The following is a 19,655-nucleotide window of genomic DNA, read 5'->3' on the forward strand; positions in this document are numbered from 1 at the left end:
TGATCAAAAGGTTTGGGCTCTCTTCCTGAAAGTATGACAGTACCCTAACTTTTAGGGGGTATATCTAGTATCCTCCGTTTTGAGATTAAAATATACAGATTTGTTAAACTGCATCTTTCTATATTATGTGTATTTATCCTGTTGCTTCTAAATGAATACATGAATCAGTTGGGTCCAAGCATTGTCCCTAATGAACTAGTATGTGTCCAGATCATTAGTATGTGAAGCTGCTCGGCTCACTAATAGGGAACAGGCCCAAGATCTGCTCCTAAAATTTTTTTCAAAACAGCACAAATTATGCTTGCCAAGGCCAAAGGAAGGCATAGCTGCTGTCAGCTCTCAGCACAGACCTTGCCATATTGCACCACTAGAGATCTGACCGAGGGCTCTGTTCAACCCATCCCCATAGTGGGGGAAGGTACACCACAGCCAGCAAGAGAGGGCAGATAACTTTGTCTTGAAGCAGTCAGATTCATTAATATAAAAGAATAACTTAGCGTGATAGCAGCCATCTTGCCTCTGTAATTTGCTATGCTTTGCCACATGAACATGTCACCTATTGTATCAGGTTTCTGCTTATCAGACAGAAATAGATAAAGAAGAAAAGCCGCCTACATTCCTTTGTTTGCAAGGAACTGGTTTTAATTGGGAAATTGTCCTTGCTTACTGATAAGAAAGCTTTGGCACCTAGCGCTAAGATGGGAGAGAAGAGTTATGGTCATGAGCCTAGGCACCAGACACTCCTCATTTGATCCCTACTTCTCCACACCCCTTTGCTTCCCTCCTTTTCATCTGAACTTATAAAATGTATATTCTGTATAGGTGCCTTATGCCTTTCCTCCACTTGTTCTGGTGGAGTTGCGTCCACTTACTTTTGCTTCTTCTCAGCTGAAAATAAACAAAAATATATCGGATCTCCTTGTCTCTGGTATATTGAAAATATATCAGACAGGTTAATGTCCAGAAATTGGTTCTGACACCCTTCAGTCTCTTGGATAATGATAGCACTTTTCAAATACTTGAAAGGTAATCATACAGAAGAGGGGCAGGATCTGTTCTTCATCACCCCAGAGTGCAAGACATGTAATAATGGGCTCAAGCTGCAGGAAGCCAGATTTAGGCTGAATATCAGGAAAAACCTCTTAACTGTTAGAGCAGTATGACAATGGAACCAATGACCTTGGGAGGGGGTGAGCGCTCCAATGCTGGAAGCATTCAAGAGAAAATTGGACAACCATCTGTCAGATCTGCTTTGATTTGGATTCTTGCCTTGAGCAGGGGGTTGGAATTGATGGCATAGGCTTCTTCCATCTCAATTTTTCTATGATTCTATAATTCTCCCATGGCTTAAAGCTGTACTGATTGCAAAGCCATGCACTAGTTAGGCAGTAACTCAGAGACAGGAATGTTAGCGCTGGCTTCAAACCTACCAACATGTTCAGTTTATTTGTATTTATTAACAATAGCAGTAGCCCAGCAGTCAACACATTTACGATCTCCATAGTATCCATGCTAGGTTGCAGTTTGCTATATGTCACAGTCTTGGACCAGTTAGCTCAGGAGATGGTGATCATTGGAGGCATTCAAGAGAAAGTTAGACAGCCATCTGACATATATAATTTAATTTAGGGCCTGTCCAGACATGGGAATTCAGAGCAGTCTCCTTTGCACTTTAAAGTTTCTTCAGTGTAATCTATTTTGCCTCTCACTTGAGTGATCCTTCTGTTCATACTGGAGAAGTTTATTCTTCTTTGAGAAGGGTCCACACAGGTCTCTCAGGACATGAAGGACACAAACATCATCACATTGTCTAAGAACAAAGGTGACAGGGGTGACTGCAATAACTACCGTGGTATCTCTCTTCTCAGCGTTGTAGTGAAGTTGCTTGCCCATGTTGTGCTGAAAACACTCCATGTGCTTGCAGACAGAGTCTATCCAGAATCTCAGTGTGGATTTCAAGCTAACAGATCCACCACCGACATGGTTTTTTCCCTCAGACAGTTGCAGGAGAAATGCAGGGAACAACAACAGCCACTCTTTGTGGCCTTCATAGATCTCACAAAGGCCTTTGACTTGGTTAGCAGAGACGGACTTTTTAAAATACTTCCTAAGATTGGAGGTCCACCTCAACTCCTTAACATCATCAGGTCCTTTCATGAGGAAATGAAGGGCACTGTAGTTTTTGATGGCTCAACATCAGATCCCTTTGACATCGGAAGCGGAGTAAAACAAGGCTGTGTCCTTGCGCCGACCCTGTTTGGGAACTTCTTTGCTGTCATGCTGAAGCAGGCCTTTGGAACTGCAACAGAAGGTGTCTATCTCCGGACTAGATCAGACGGAAAGCCCTTTAATCTCTCTAGATTGAGAGCAAAGACCAAAGTCCAACTAACATGCATGTGGGACTTCCTCTTTGCCGATGATGCAGCCATTGCTGCCCACTCTGCTGAAGACATCCAACAACTCATAAATTGTTTTAGCAAGGCCTGCCAAGACTTTGGACTAACTATCAGCCTGAAGAAAACACAAGTCATGTGCCAGGGCGTGGACTCACCTCCCTCTATTAATATCTCCATGCAAGAATTGGAGGTTGTTCATGAATTTGTGTACCTTGGCTCAACAATCTCTAACACTCTCTCCCTAGATGTTGAGCTGGATAAACGCATTGGGAAAGCAGCTACCATGTTCGCTAGACTCACAAAGAGAGTGTGGCTTAATAAGAAGTTGACAGCATACACCAAAATCCAGGTCTATAGAGCCTGTGTCCTGAGCACACTCCTATACTGCAGTGAGCCCTGGACCCTTTGTGCATGGCAGGAGAGGAAGCTGAACACCTTTCATATGCGTTTTATCCGACACATTTTTGGTATCACCTGGCAGGACAAAGTTCCAAATAGAGTAGTCCTAGAACGAGCTGGAATATTCAGCATGTAGACATTATTGAAACAGCGCCATCTATGTTGGCTTGGGCATGTCGTGAGAATGGCTGACGGTCGGATTCCAAAAGATCTCCTGTATGGAGAATTAGTGCAGGGAAGCCACCCACGAGGGAGACCACAGCTGCGTTACAAGGACATCTGCAAGCAGGATCTGAAGGCCTTAGGAATGGACCTCAACAGATGGGAAACCTTGACGTCTGAGCGTTCAGCCTGGAGGCAGGCGGTGCATCATGGCCTCTCCCAATTTGAAGAGACCCTTGTCCAGCAGGCTGAGGCAAAGAGGCAGTCCCGAAACAAGCAAAACCAGGGAGCTGGACAGGGGACAGATTGTGTTTGTCTTCAATGTGGAAGAGATTGTCACTGTCGAATTGGCCTTCTCAGCCACACAAGACATTGTTCCAATACCTCCATACAGAGCACGTTACCATAGTCTCTCGAGACTGAAGGATGCCTACATACAGATCTAGCTCAAATTTTTAGCATGTATACATTACTGAAACAGCGATGTCTGCGTTGGCTTGGACATGTCGTAAGAATAACTGATGGTTGGATTCCAAAAGATCTCCTGTATGGAGAATTAGTGCAGGGAAATTGCCCCAGAAGGAGACCACAGCTGCAAGGATATCTGCAAGCGGGATCTGAAGACCTTAGGAATGGACCTCAACAGATGGCAAACCCTGACGTCTGAGCGTTCAGCCTGGAGGCAGGCGGTGCATCACGGCCTCTCCCAATTTGAAGAGACCCTTGTCCAGCAGGCCGAGGCAAAGAGGCAGTCCCGAAAGCAGCAAAATCAGGGAGCTGGACAGGGGACAGATCGTATTTGTCTTCAGTGTGGAAGGGATGGTCACTTTCGAATTGGCCTTCTCAGCCCCATTAGATGCTGTTCCAAGTCCTCCATACAGAGCACATTACCATAGTCTCTTGAGACTGAAGGATGCCTAATCAATCAACTGCTCTGACCGAGTGTTTAGTACCATATGTGTTTTCCATTTCTCAGAATGGTGTTTGTTTGTTCCTTCTTAGTACAGTATTTGCATACTTACTGTTTTAGCTTTAAGATTGTCTTTTAATAATGTAAGCTGCCTCTTTATACTAATTGTTCTTAGTTTTAAAGACTGTCTTTTAACGATGTAAATCACTGTTGTATAGTTTTGTATACTCATTGCTTTCAGCAAACGCAGGATAAAAATATTATTTATTAACAAACAAACAAACAAACAAACAGATAATTGTGCCTCATTTATTAATGTGTAAGTTTTCCTGGCTTACTTGTGAGCTTCTGTGCCTGAACGGAGTTGGACAATTCTTGAAGAAGCAGGATGGATGGATCTAAGTAGGAATATGTGTGGTTGATTCAATTTGGATTGAACCAAATCATACCAACAGTGATCCAAACACTTATTTATATGCCTGTCTGGACAGGCCCTTAGATTCCTGTACTGAGCAGAGGGTTGGACTTGATGGTCTTAAAGGCCCCTTCCAATGCTATTATTCTATGTTTCTATGAGCTATGTTTCTGACAGACGGGTAAAAACACTTTCTCTTTATTTTATCTCTCTGCCCATCTATCTAAGTCTCATCACATGGGGGGGGAGGCTATAAGAGACTTTTCCTTTTTTGAATTTCTTGCTTGACTCCAGAGAAGAAAGTGGGGTCGGCGCCTGCCATACAAGCAGTTTTTCAGAGTCAACATAGATTTGTGAGCGTTTATGAATTCTTGTTGGGTGAGTGTTCCAAATAGGTGTTTTTGCAGGTCAGCAGCCTGGAGAGTTGGATCGCTCGCACGCACAGACTGAGATTTATGTTGCGTGCATGATGGGATTTATTTAGTTCCCTGCCATTAGGAATTTATGATGCATGCCTGGTGGGAGTTAAAGCGTTTTTGCTTACTTTGCCCGTCTGCACCAGCTTGGGGAGAACTGGTATCAGTGAAAAGATGATGATTAGGGAAGAAACTGTTTTTTTTTGTAAACCCATGCACACACAGAAAAGTGATGGATATGAACAAGATGGACTTTCTGTGTAGGTGTATGGAATATTACACATTCACAGTGCATCTTTGGCCATCTGTATGCAGCAGACGCTCAGCGGAAAGTGGATGTTGAGAAAATGGGGTGTTTTTTTTCCCTTTGCAACTCCATCAGATTCATGGTCAGCTGAAGATTTTCTGGAAGTAAACAGGTGGTATCATGGAGAAGTCATTATAGCCATCAGCCAGCTGTGTGTGGAATTCTTATAAACGTTTAGCGCACACTTCATGTGAAAAGTGATGTTTACTTTGCTATGCTGTGTAACCATCTGAAAGTATTTCCTAGTTGACAGATTTCAAGAGCTCCGATCTGCATTTTTTTAGTGCAAATGTATACACTGAGGAAAACAGGGCTATTTTTTTCTAGGACTGCTTCGTTTCAAAAGGTGATGGGGTCAAGCGCTATTGATGTTCCTCCAGATTTTTTAAAAAATCAGAAAAAAAGATGATTTGTACCTGTGGAAAGCTATTCTTTTAAAAAGAAGAGTTATAGCTTAGAGCTTTCCCTTGTGTGCTGGACTTACGTGTGGAAAAAGTCTTTACATGAAGGATGTGTGGGTGACATCTATTCATCTAGTAGTGGGGTGTGGAAGATCTTATGTATGCTAGAGCTTGGATTGCTCTCTTTAAAAACTAATATATGGATTTCCCAACCTCACAATGAGGCACAGAGCATTCTAAAATCCACTGCAAAAAGTGGGATTATTACTATGCGCCATTGAGCATCAACATTTTATACAAAGGATTATTTTGGTAAGGTTTCATCCTGACATGGCTAGAATACTGTTGCTTGCGTAAATGAGTAAATGTAATTGCGTAGAGCAGTGGGAGGCAATTTTTCTGGATCTATATTACCTGTCCTCTGGTTTTACAACTGATTGTGTAACCAGTTGCATGACTAGGCACACAACCAACAGCTGGCAAAGTGTGAAAACTGTCTTATGTGCATAGAAGGATTTTGGCTATTGCAGAAACTGGAATCAGTAATTCTAATTGTCAGCTGGTTTGCTTCACATCCATTTGTTCACTCAGTGGGGAGGAGATGCACAAGCTTAGCCCTGCCCTGTTAGGGTGCATGTGGATGGGGCAGCTCTAATCCGTTCTCAGATCTACAGTATTCTAAGTGAAACCATCCTTCACCCTGGACGCCGCTATTTGGCCCATGGGGAAAATATACAACAAAGCAAGGGAACCGATGACTCCAAACATTGACAAAAGGCTCCTCCTGTTGCTTCACATTGTTGGTTATACTGGCTGGGCTTTACGTAAAATGGAGTCACACAACATCTTGGAAATACCTGCTTACAGGAAATGTGGTTCCCTTTTTGGAGAAATGAAGCTGGAACTAAATTACATTTCAGTAGTAATGCAAGTAGTTACAGTGCTGTTTTTGGCATGTTAAGTAATGTTTTCAAGTTACTTCCAAAAGTTACTTTTAATGGGCATTTTTAGAGATATTTTCACAGTTTTTTTTTTTAAATCAGGCCATTCTGTTATGAGTTATTAAGTGGTAAGGACATGACTATTTCATTTTATCTTTTATTTTTCCTGTGTCTTGAAAGTAGAATATCAGTAACAGCTACTGGGGGAAGAGCCCACCATGTATTATTTTGGCAGCAAAGCAGCATGTTAACAACGGACAATTCATTACATTGCCTTTCTGTGGTGAGAGAGAAAAAGAAGAATGGCTAGAATAATAACCTTAGACATGCAGAGCTGGAGGGCCCCTATGTTTCATCAAGTCCAGCCCGTGCCAAGGAAGCCTTGGAATTATCCAGTTGGCATAAAACTTAATTGGCAAATAATAATCATGTGCTCTCAAGTCAATTCTGATTTATGGTGACTTTTTCTAGCCAGATACCTGAACCACAAATTAGAAAGTCAGTGTAGGCATCTGCTATTGTATGCTGAGTTTTGTCAACTTGCAGCAACTTGATGGCAATCACATTATGAATATTCTCTACCTGAAAAACCCTGGAAAGGATCACCCAAAGTCATAAATGGCTGAACTGCATACCATTATTATTATTTACACGTAATAGGAATTTGGCCATCAATTCATTTTATAATTTTTTTAATGGTCATGTTTCAAGATCTGCATCTGGGAGGCCAAATATTTCCCAGACTTGATATTGTGATTTCCTTAAAGGACTGTAAAATTTCCCTTCTGGGGTAAAAAGTCGCTGACGGGGGGCATCAGGAAAAGTGCCGGCAAAGTGGGGAACCCCCCCATCTCCTATTCCATTTCCTATAAACAGAGAGAAATCTCCCAGTATCCTATCTCATTACCTCCTCTCTAACATGTACTCTTTTTCTATCCCAGCAGCCACTTTGCCCTCCCAACATAATTCTTGTGAGACAAGAATTATGGATAAAAATGCGGGCCACACTTTTTAAATCAAAATCAATGTTGCCATTCTTTGGCAAAAGGGGGTGGGGCTGCTGTAGTGCGGTTAAAGGACCCCTTTAAGCAACAAATGGACGAGTCCGTGGCCCCAAGTTTTTGCGGTCTTAAAGACAGCGAGAACCCGGTCGGCTGCAATTGAACCACCCCTGGACCTCAAGCCAGCTTCTCCTTGTTGACTATTGGTCCGGTTGTGGCCCCAGGGCATCTTTCCCCCCAAGCACTGTAATCACACAATCCACAGTGCTGGGAGTTCAGATGACCTATACATTACCTGAGTTTGCAGTGGGACTCACCAGAAAACCTGTTATATCCGCACTACCCGCCACAGCATGACTAGCCATGCTATGTCCCATGCTCGCCATCAAGCCGATCTTCATTTTATTTATTTATTTATTTATTTATTTATTTATTTATTTATTTATTTATTTATTTATTTATTTATTTATTTATTTATTTGATTTTTATCCTGCCCCCCCCCAGACAAAGTCTACTCATGGCCGGTCAATCTCAGCAAGCAGGCCCCCTTTGATGTGTTCAAGAAAGACATCCAAACCCAAATTGGACAGATGGATTCCATCATTCCATAAAAACCTCAGGCCTATCCAAATGGATCCTCTGGTGACCAATCACCGATCCAAGGCCGCCGCAGACAGTTCTGCAGACCTCCCAGTTAACACTCCTGCGTCCTGTGTTAATGGAGAAAAAATTCCTGGCACCTCTCCATGCCAACTGAGGGACGATCATCAACCACACAATATGCATGGCTGAATACCTAACCTTCAACTATTTCAGGTCATGTAAAACATCCAGGACCAATGCCTTTCCACTACAGCTGGCCAAATAATTGCCACCCAGATTTATTACCAATAAATCTGTTGGAAACTGGCCGAAGGCTGCCACTCTGCATAGCTGACTCCACAGCATTCCACGCAGCCCTCTCCATATGATGTGGGCTCTGGCTCCAAGGCCCAGGTTGCTCCCCCATGGGGATGCTTCTGTATATCACACTGCCCAAAAAATATAGCTATGGTTCAAAATTAGAACGTGCCTCCATCTTGTTGTTGCCATGGGAACTGCAGAGACATAAAATCAGGCCCCTGCCTAGACATTAGGGAGTGTTCTGATATACTTACGATAGTTGGATAAAAACCACCAACCCCAAAGCTTAATTTCATCTGTGTTATATCCCAAGGGTGCAGTGGTGGATGCTGCCCCAGTTCTAAAGGAATGTGTGCCAAATCTCATCCCTTGCAAGCCAACCTTGTCTGTCAATTTCCAGAACTGGTATTTAGTTAGTGGTGAATTATCTTCATGTTTAAAGAAATAACCCTGATCTTGTCCCCTAACCTCCAAGTATGAGGTTGTGGCTTTCACAGGGCAAATGCTCTCCATATGGCACCCGCTAGAGTATCCTGGTGGCCATTAATCCTAGCGTAGAAAGCCAGCGCTGACAACCTACCCTGTATGGTTCCAGGCGCCAGTCCCTTTCTATTCAGAAACACAACTAATTGCTGCAGGTGAACTACTGGCGCCGGCCAAACCAACTTCAGGTTGACCAGCTTCCTAAATTCCTGGAACTCTATACTCAAAGCCAAGTACCTTTTTGTGTCCTCGGTGCCAGGGCCAAGCCTATTGCTCTTTCCGCATCTTCGTGCCTATTTGCCAAACCTCTGGGGGCAGAGTCTCCGGGAACTCATTGGCTCCGTGATCTAGCTCCCTCGACTGCTTGACCTGTTGGAGCGGCAATGCATCAGCTATACTATTGTCTATGCTTGGTACATGCCGGGCCTGCACTAATATGTTAAACTGCAAGACCTGTAATGTGAATGCCCTAACTAATGTCATGACTCATTCAAACTGCAGTGTAAGGTTGTTTATGATACAAACAACCGCCTGATTGTCACACCAAAATTGCACCACGGAGTTTGTGTAATCCTAGTCCTATGTAAAGGGCACTGCAACCCAAAAATGCATGCCACAACTCTGCAAGTGAAATTTAAGTGGCCCACAATCTTCTGGAGCAATCACAGAGAAACCTTTTTCCTTTACAGTCCTAATCTTAAGGTCTGCTAATTTGTTATCAGGCAGCCTTGATGTCTGCTGAACAGTATCTAGTCCAATACCTAGAAAAGTAAGGGACGTGGCTGGTCCTCCATTTTTTCCTCTGCCAGGGGTAAGCCTAGCTCCTGTGCTATTGACTGAAAAGTGTTTAAAATGAATCTACATTTTCCTATATTCCTTTCTCCACAAAAAAAGGTAATCATCCAAATAATGGGCCGTAGACATACAGTCCGCCCTGCTCCCAAGTTTCCACTCAATAAACAAGCTGAAATGCTTAAATGGAGTGCATGAAACCGAGCAGCCCATAAGCAAAGCTGTGTCAATGTAAAAGAATCCCCAGTTGGGGAACTGCCCTTTTCTTGGTTGGCTGCTTTCCTTTTTTATTGCCCTGACCCTTATGCGAGGCCATTATGTATCTGGCTATAAGACCAGTCGGGGGGACCCTGGGTGTTCCAGCAGCTCCTATCCCAATTCAATTGATAATCACCCTCTACTTGTCTACTTGGCTAGAATTAGGTTATCACCTTATAAATCCCAAATGCGACCCGTGATGAAGCAAAAACACTCTGTCCCGTATTAATAAACCTTTTTAAAAATCAATGTATCATAAACTGCATTAATTAAATACTAATTCCTTGATCAATTAGACAGTATTTACAATGAACTTTAGTCCTCAGTTAGTTTACTATAATCAACTTATCAAGCTGAATTAATGTTATTAACTGTATAAATTCCTTAATGAATTTTTAACGCCACTTGCTACTTCAGCTGTCAAATTATGTTCTTATGTAATTTATTACAATCTAAAATCTATCAAATAGCAGTTGACTTCCCTACCTAAATTACTGATGAAATCAAACGTATGCAATTAATTGATAATTGCCTTATTCATGTATCTCTTCCAAGGTATCTGAGACTCAACTTGCTTCGTTTTTAAAAAGATCTTTGACAGTAGTGAGGCTAATTATCTACTGTGCCTCGCTAAACAACTATTGTATTGTCTATTTTTGATGATGATGATGATGATGATGATGATTGAATATTCTATATGTTGACCAGCAGGTTGCATTATTTGAATGAAGCGCTGCTAATCTCTTGCCTGCACCAACCATTGGGGAAGGGGAAAGAATGGGGAGGAGAATGAAGCCCAGGCGTCTGGGGCATTCCCACTGCACATGGCAAAATGCTGGACCCGAAAAGGCTGCACCCCAGCCAGCCCGAGTCCTGCTGGACCCTGCCAACCATAAGTCCATGGACCAACCCAAATGCTGCCCCGGATCTCCGGATCCCTCTGTTATAGATAGCTCCATTCCCTACCAATCTCTCCCTTTTATTCTTGTTATTATTCCTATCTATCTATCTATCTATCTATCTATCTATCTATCTATCTATCTATCTATCTATCTATCTATCTATCTATCTATCTATCTATCTATCTATCTATCTATCTATCTATCTATCTATCTATCTATCTATCTATCTATCTATCTATCTATCTATCTATCTATCTATCTTTCGGGGCTCTGCTCTCAGTTCCCTACACACCACCCATACTGAGGCATGAGCGGCACAGTCGTGCCCTCCCTCCTATGTAATTATTGGAGCCCAATACAAGAAATAATTCAAAATTAATTAAAGCAATCTGTAAAATTTAAATCAAAATAATTAAATAAATCCCCAGACAATGACAAAAAAAATTGATAATCAAACTGTGGGGGGGGGGCGATGCTACCCCCCAGCATCCTCAGTCTTGTTGCCTTTAGTCCTTGCCACTGACACAGCAAAAAACTGCTTGAAGCAATGGAGCTCTGTTCTTGCTGATGCCAGGAAAGGAAGGGGGCGTGTATAGGGGGGAACGTTCCTTAAATAGCCCACCGTTCCCCCTTCTTGCCCAACTGTTCTCATGAGACCAGGCGTCTCGCGTTATCCAGGGAGGGAGGCAAAGGCGAGCCATGCTGCTGAAGTTTTATCTCAGCAGCAGCCCGAGCATTCTCTGGCCAAAGAGCTAATTAATGAAGCTCTTGTGCCTAGAAGACAACCATCCCCTTGACAATTTAAAATGAGGGTTTTGGGTGGGTTTTGTTTTTTGTTTTTTTGTTTTTGGTGGTCAGCCTTTCCCCCATTCTGTTTCTATTAAATTCCAAAGGACTGGAGTGTCAAGTCTAATTCTATGATCGGTGACAGAGACCGTTTTTCAGTCAACACCATGGGAATGAGTTCACCGCCCCTGGAAATCCAGACTTTGAAAGCTTCGCTCTAAGTTTTCTTAATGGGTTTTGTAGCTCCAGATAGCAGGCATTCAGCATGATGACAACTTTGCTTTTAAAACTCACTGAACACGCCTAATGGAAATGGAGACCAAGAGCAGAAATCGTTAAACTGTAAAGCTAATGCGGAGCGTACCCTTGAGGTAAGAGGCTTCAAATGAACTGAGACTGTAGAAACAGTTGCAGGCTAACAAAACGGGCCATCGAATCATCAGGATCATAGATCACTCTTGAATGGAATAAAGTAAGGAAAGTCCAGAAGTTTTTTTTAAAAAGAAGGCTCTAGCGAGAGGCATGTGTTCATTTTTTTAAAGCAGAGAAACTTAAGACAAACAAAACTTCAACTGAAACCAAAGCAGTGGGAATAATGTCCAAAAACTATCATCTCTGAGCTTTATTTTTCTTTAATCTTGGTTTTGCTTTAAGCAAACTCATGACATAACTCTGAAAAGGCAATGGAGAATTGGGTCATGATATATAGTTCATTCCCAGCCAAACATTGGGAAAGGTTCTCCTTTTTGGGGGGGGGGGGAGGGGACTACAGTACCAAGTCTTTAAGAATTATAAAACCAGAATATTTCTAATCTTTGTTCCCAGCCAATTAACTATTTAGGGCCTCTCCTCATTCTCTTGAGGGCTACTGGCTCGGAAAATGCTTGGTTGACAAACTAAGGTTAAGGCAGATTAGCAATTATCTTGTCTTGGTTGACAAACTAAGGTTAAAGCAGGCTGGCAATGATTTCAGTTATTAACCTGACATATCCCTTGCAGCCTGAAAGGCTAAGAACACTTAAGAATCACAGAATTGTAGAGTAATTGCATTAGAAGGAGCCTATAAGGCCACTGAGACCCCCCCCACACACACTCAATGCAAGAATCCAGATCAAAGCAGATCTGACAGATGGTTGTCCATTTTTTTTCTTGAATGCCTCCAGTGTTGGAGCACTCGCCACCTCCTGAGGTAATGGGTTCCACTGTTGTACTGCTCTGTTAAGAAAAAATCCCTGATATTCAGCCTAAAGCTGGCTTCCTGTAATTTGAGTCCATTGTTACGTGTCCTGCACTCTGGGATGATTGAGAACAGATCCTGCGCCTTTGTATGACTACCTTTCAAATATTTGAAAAGTGCTATCATTTCCCCCCTCAGTCTTCCCAGTCCTTACAGGCTTTCTTCATAGGGCTTGGTTTCCAGTTTCCTGATCATCCGTGTTGCCCCCTTCTGAACTTGTTTGTTTGCATTCTTCTTTAAGTGTGGTGTACAGAACTCAATACAAGACTCAAGAAGAGGCTTAACCAGTGCTCAACAGAGGAGAACTAGTACTCACTGGATTTAGAAACTATACAACCATTAATGAATCTAAAATAGCATTTGCCTTTTTTTGTATCCACATTGCACTGTTGGCTCATAATCAGCTTGTGATCTATGATGCTTCCAAGATCCCTATTCACTCGTAATATTACTAAGCCAAGTATCTCTCATCTTGTGAATGTGTATCCCCACCCCACAAGTGTAGAACTTTGCATTTATCTCTATTAAATTTCATTCTGTTGTTTTCAATCCAGTGCTCAAGCCTATTCAGATGTTTTTGAATTTTGCTCCTGTCTTCCAAGGTATTATCTACTCCACCCAATTTTGTGTAATCTGTAAATTTGAGAAGTATTCCCTGCACTCCCTCATCAAAGTCATTAACGAAGATGTTGAAGAGCACTGGCTCCAGGACTGGTACCCTACTTTTTACCTTGGGGTCACGAAGAGTCAGACATGACTAAATGACGACACGACAACGACGACTTTTTACCTTTTCCCAGTTGGAGAAGGAGCTATTGATCAGCATTCTCTGGGTATGATTCTGTAACCAACTATGTATGCATCTGACACTTGTTCTATTCAGCTGAAACTTCATTAGCATGTGAATCAGAATATCATGTGACACTTTGTCAAAGGCTTTGCTTAAGTCAAAATATATTACGTCTACAGCATTCACATTGTCTACCAGGGAGGTTACCTGATCAAAGAATGAGATAAGATTTGTTCTTGAAAAATGTTCTTGGCATGATTTGTTCTTGACTCCTAGTTGTTACTGCGTAGTTTTCAAGGTGCTTGCAGAGTAACTGCTCTATAATCTGCTCCAGAATTTTCCTTGGGATTGACTCCAGGTTGACGTATCTGTAGGTCCCTGGTTCCTCTCTTTTTTTGCCCTTTTTGAAGACTGGCACAATGTTAGCTCTCCTCCATTCATCTGGCACTTCACCCATCCTCCATGATTTCAAGAAAATAATAGACAGTGACTCTGAGATCTTTTCATCCAGTTCCTTCAATATCCTTGGATGCAGTTCATCTGGTCCTCGGGATCGGAAATCATTTAAAGTAATAAAGTACTCCTTGCCTGTCTGTTTATCAATATCAAGCTGCAATCCTATCTTCTCCCTCTGTACTTCACATCTGCCTGGAGGAGTATAGACCAGTGGTTCTTAACCTTGGGTTACTCAGGTGTTTTTGGACTGCAACTCCCAGAAACCCCAGCCAGCACAGCTGGTGGTGAAGGCTTCTGGGAGTTGCAGTCCAAAAACACCTGAGTAACCCAAAGTTAAGAACCACTGGTATAGAGGGTCTTTTGAGAGAAGACTGAGCTGAAGTAGGAATTGTGCAATTCTGCCTTTTCTTTGTTGTCTGTTATCATTTTCCCATCCTCTGTGCTTGTAAGAAAGACCTCCTATGCCTGGAACATGGCTACACTCAATACTAAGGGCAGAAATAGATCCTAAGGTCCCAAGCTAGATCTGGGAACTTCAAGTTTACCTAGTTCAGTGGTTCCCAAACTTTTTGGAGTTGCACCCGCCCTTTATACTACCCAAGAAATCTGCAACACTCTCCCACCATTTTTGCATTAAAAAAGCATCTTTAATGGGGTAAAATCATAACTTCTCAAGAAGTAGAGCCTTCTTTCTCCCCCAAAAGGCGTTTCCCATACATAGACATACATGCAGACTTTAATATCCTGTTCTGAAAGGTCAAGGAAGTAATTATTTAACAAGGTCTACAAAATATATAAAATAATCTGTGCCTCCCGTCCAAAAACACTTTGAGACCTCCTTGGGCATTCCAACCCCAAGGTTGGGAAAGACTGTCCTCGTTGGAATAGGAAAGATGTACTTTGTTTTGGAATATATCGAAAGGAATGATTAACTTTTCCTTAGCTGCTGCTTAGCAGCAAAGCAGTCAACGTTGATTGGGAAGGGGAAAAGATGCTAGGAAGGTAGTGCAGAAGAGGGCAGGAGAGGTAAATAGAAGGATTTAGGACTTCTCTTACCTGTTCCATCTCCCACACCTGGCAGTGATACAAGTGGCAACCTGGGTTTCAACTCCTGAGTCTACCAGTATGTACATGTCTCTTTGGCTACCTAGGAGTAAATCCACTAAGTTCAGTAGGAGCTAAAATGGTGCCTCGCTTAGCGACGTTAATCTGTGCAGGAAAAAATGTTGCTAAGCGATTTCATCGCTAAACGGATTTAAAAAGCCCATAGCAATGCATTAAAAAGCCATTAATGCATTCCTGTGGGCTTAAAAACTAACCTTAAGCAAAAATCCTCCATAGGGGTGGCCATTTTCGGTGCCTCTAAAGCGAGGCAACACAGTGGGTGGCCATTTTGTTTTTCCGGTGGCCATTTTGAAACCGCCAATCAGCTGGCTGAAAATGGGGGCTTTGCGATGATCGCTTCCCCGCGATCACCGCAAAGCGAATTTTCCCCATAGGGACCATCGCTAAGCGATCGCTTTTGTGATCGCTTAAACCCCATCACTAAGCAATTTCTTTGCTATGCGGAGCGATCACTAAGCGAGGCACCACTCTATTTCTAATCCAGCACATATGAGATTACACAGTAAATCATGGTTCTGGACTATCGACAATCAAGGCCAGCTACTAAATAGTAACAATTGCTGTTTTTAAGGACTATGTCATAAACCCCTTCAAAAAGTTTGCATGGGGCCCATAGATATGCCTTTCTGAACTCAAACGCAGCCTAGGTCTTCTACCACAGTCTAGTCTCGAGGCCTTGCACATGATCCAGCCAATATTAAGCACATCTAATTGCCATTTATTTCAATAGACGACTTAACTACAGTATTCAATCTCTCCTACTGACATAAATATGACTTCAAAGTGTCTTCACTTAAGTTCAATATCCCTACAACTGCCTTTGCTGAAGCTACCGTGATGATCTTTCTTTTATTATTGTTCCTGTAGCTTTGAACTTGACAGTATCGCATCCACCAAGCCATCTGTCTCCCAGGTTTTTATTGCATTAGAATTGAGCTACGCTTACATATTAATTCACGTTTTCTCTGCTTGAGAAGTGCCCTCAGAAATACGATTCTTTGTCTCAAATTGCAGCTGCCCTAGACAATATCTCATTCTCAACACTGGATATATTTCTTTATGCTCTACATATTTTAATAGGTTTCTTACTGTGGATGGAAAAATTAAGCTCTTCCACTACACACCTTCTTTTTTTTACTGCTGTTTGACTTTTTTCCCCAATATGTTTAATTCCCCAATAGCAATTCTGCTTCGTTAATATGCTACCACTGTAGAATTTATATTACATCTATGAAGAGGTTCTTTGCCAGCAAAATTGATCCTGTGCTAAAATTCAGCTAACATATCTTGACAAAAGGCTATGATAGTTATTCCTAGTTAGAAGCATATACCGATAAGTGAATACAGTAAAATCTTGTAGACAACGGTGTGCGTTATAATTAAGGAATTCTTCCTTGGTTAGTCATACGACTTTTCGACTGCAACCTTATACATATTTGCTGGACAGGAAACTCCATTTTGCTTGGCAAACAGCACAAATCACTGTATAAGAGTTTAATCATACTCTTAAAAGAAGGTTCCCAGTCACACAGAGTGGTCCGTTGGGCCAAATAGGCGGGGTATAAATCAAATAAACTAAACTATTCAGCTGAATAGGTTTAAAAGTATTTTTATGCCTTCATGTTGAAAGGGTGGGACTTGTAACATGTCTGCCCGATTTCCTGCCATGGTTACAGCACTATTTATTTTCAAGCTATAATGCCTGAATAGGGGCACAATCTGTTGGAGTTTTTACAATCTTGCATGCTCCTTTGGTTTGAATGACTGGGAGGGACTTTTCTAGGTTAGGATGACTGTCAATCTGTCCATTACAAACCAATCATTCTTCCCTGCCTCTGAATTCAAAGACAACCCCGCCTCTCAGCTGAGTGGTTCTTTCCCTCTCTTTAGTCTGTTGGAAGCAGTGTTGTTTTGTTTTCTGTTGATCTCTTCACAGCTGTAAAACTGAAACATTTTTATTCTTTCACCTGCTAATGTCTCAGTGCAAGTTATGAGACTTTAAGAGCCAGTTAATGAGGAAGAGGTGGACTCTCTGGGGAACTTGAACCTATTCTCTTCTTTGAATCTCTGTACTTCTACCGTGTAGCACAAGAAATTTTTACCAGAAATTCAAAACTCTGCAACACAATGTTCCAACGTTTTTCTTTCACATTGTCACAGATTTAATAGACTTTTATTTGTGTTCCTGTTTCCATCCTTTTAATTTCCTGTCGCCTTGGGCCCAATTATTTTCTCATGTCGGTAGCTCCAACTTCCAAAATTATTTAATAAAGTTTAAATGATCCAAGCTGCTGAAAGACCAGGAGCTTTAAATGAGACCTTACTAATTTAGCACTTATGCATTTTTTATCATATTCGTTTCGCAGCATGTGGAGAAGCGCAGAGACCGTTCAGAGTGGATTAAAACAGTCGTTACATATCCCATGCAAAGGTCTTCATATTGTAGTTCAGGAAAAAAAAAAGCAAATGAATATCATGGTAGAATTATGGTCTAGAGCAATATATGCAAAGAGTAATGAATTCATCAATCAAAAAGCATGCTTGCTCTCTAAGGTCATCTACAGAAGCTTTTCTACAGCTTATTTCACATTCTGGAATGAAGTAGGGACTTGAAACAGCTCTGTCCAGGCCTTGCACATGAGGAGAGGTATGCCAACACATTTAAGGGACCGAGGGGCATCATTTCTGCACCCAGGACCCATGGACTTCCTCGTGCTGCATATTAGAAGATTCTGCATGGCAAGGATTCTTGTTTCAACGTTTCCAAATGCAAAAATAGTACCACAGGTGTTGAAGAAGTGAATGAATGTGAAAAACATTTTTCTCAACATGGAGATGTTGGGGGCTTAACAGCCTCTGCCAGTCGAGAAGGATGTCAGTCTCCACTTATTGCCTTTTTGAAGGTGACAGATTTCAAGCATTTTCTCCCTGCTTGACAATATTTCAAGAATTATTGTGCTTTTTTTTTTTGCTGTGTGCATTTTGACACTTCTTTTGTGAAGAAATTTGTAGAAGTGTTTTTTTTTTTTTGTTCGGAGACTGTACAGAAAACCGTGCGTTACACAAAACACAAATTTTAAAAATACCAAAATACTTTTTTGCACCCACACACATGCCCACAAACACACAGTCTTCTCTTGTTTTGTTGCAAATATTGCAGCTGACCAAAAAAAAATGCTTGTTTCCCCACTTTTATGCAGGAGTGAAAAATCTCATTGCAGTTGCCCAGTTTTTTTGACGGGGTATCTTGATACATCAAGATTCCCTTTTTCACTGAGGATCAGATTTGTGAGTGTTTGTTACATTTGCACTTCCAATTAATGGCTGGAGAATCTTAAAGGAGGGACTCCGGTTCTTAAAAGTTTTGCTCGGAGAGCAGGAGAACAGATATGTGGCCCTATCACCTTGATTTAGGTACAGTGGGGTCTTGACTTACGAACGGCCTGAGTTACGAACATTTTGACTTACGAACCGCTCTCATAGGAAAATATTGACTTGACTTAAGTACTTAGATTTGAGTTATGAACTGAAAAAAAACTGAAAAAAACCACATGGGAGGCAGGGAAAGTGCAAAATGTGAACTTTCATTTAACTGCTGGCCAGTGAAAAGGGTGCCTGTCTGCTTCCTCACTCCTCCCAGCGTTTAGAGAGTGGATTGGGAGACAGTCTTCAGACTGCCTGGTACTGCCCGGACTGTATTTTCCCTGCCTTCCCTGAACCTTTCTTGACCTAAGATAAAAAGAAACAAAATATCCCCCTCTAGTGGTTGAAGGCGGAATAGCAGCTTCCCATTAGTTTCTATGGACGGAAAAGAACAGATACGGATCAAATGGTTTTCAATGCATTCCTATGGGAAATGCAGATTTGACCTGCAAAGTTTTTGACTTGAGAACCGCCTTCCAATATGGATTAAGTTCTCAAGTCAAGACCCCACTGTAATGGCATTTAACATTATGTGCGGATGAAGGAAGAAAAAAATGACTTGTAGAAGGCATTACCTATTTTATTTCTGGGTTTTAAAGTGTTTGAGTGTTCACTTACAAAGAAAGCCCGATAGAACCTATAAGAATGATCTGCTGGTAAATATGAGGACATTGAGGGGCAAAAGCTGTGCATGCTTCATATTCATTTGCATAACCATTTGGTCATTATGCCTCAATAGAAAGTTTGTGGAGCCATGTGGTTCCCTCTTCATGGAACATACTCTTGCATATATATTGCAACCTACACATGATGCCTTTAAGGGGTTTTTAGCTGGGAGGGACCGTTTCTGGACTGAGGCAAGTTTCAGCTCGCTGCTAAGTCCAAGGATTTTGAGCAACGCGAGCTGGCTTAGCCTCCCACCCCGGAAAGACTGAGATATCACGAGAGCTACGTGTTAGGGGTGGAGAGACTAACCTATTTAGGTGACTGTTCCACCTCACGTCATCCTCTTCTTTGCGGGCACCCACCCACCCTCCCTAATTCTAGTGTGAGTTTTTCTGGTCGCCTATTTTGGGGCCGGATAGGAATTTTTGACCCTTATCCTGATTGGCCTTGGATGGGGAGATTTTTCGCCTATCCCACACTGGAAAA

The sequence above is a fragment of the Pogona vitticeps genome, chromosome 1, assembly GCF_051106095.1.
Source record: "Pogona vitticeps strain Pit_001003342236 chromosome 1, PviZW2.1, whole genome shotgun sequence".
In the NCBI taxonomy this organism is placed as follows: Eukaryota; Metazoa; Chordata; class Lepidosauria; order Squamata; family Agamidae; genus Pogona; species Pogona vitticeps.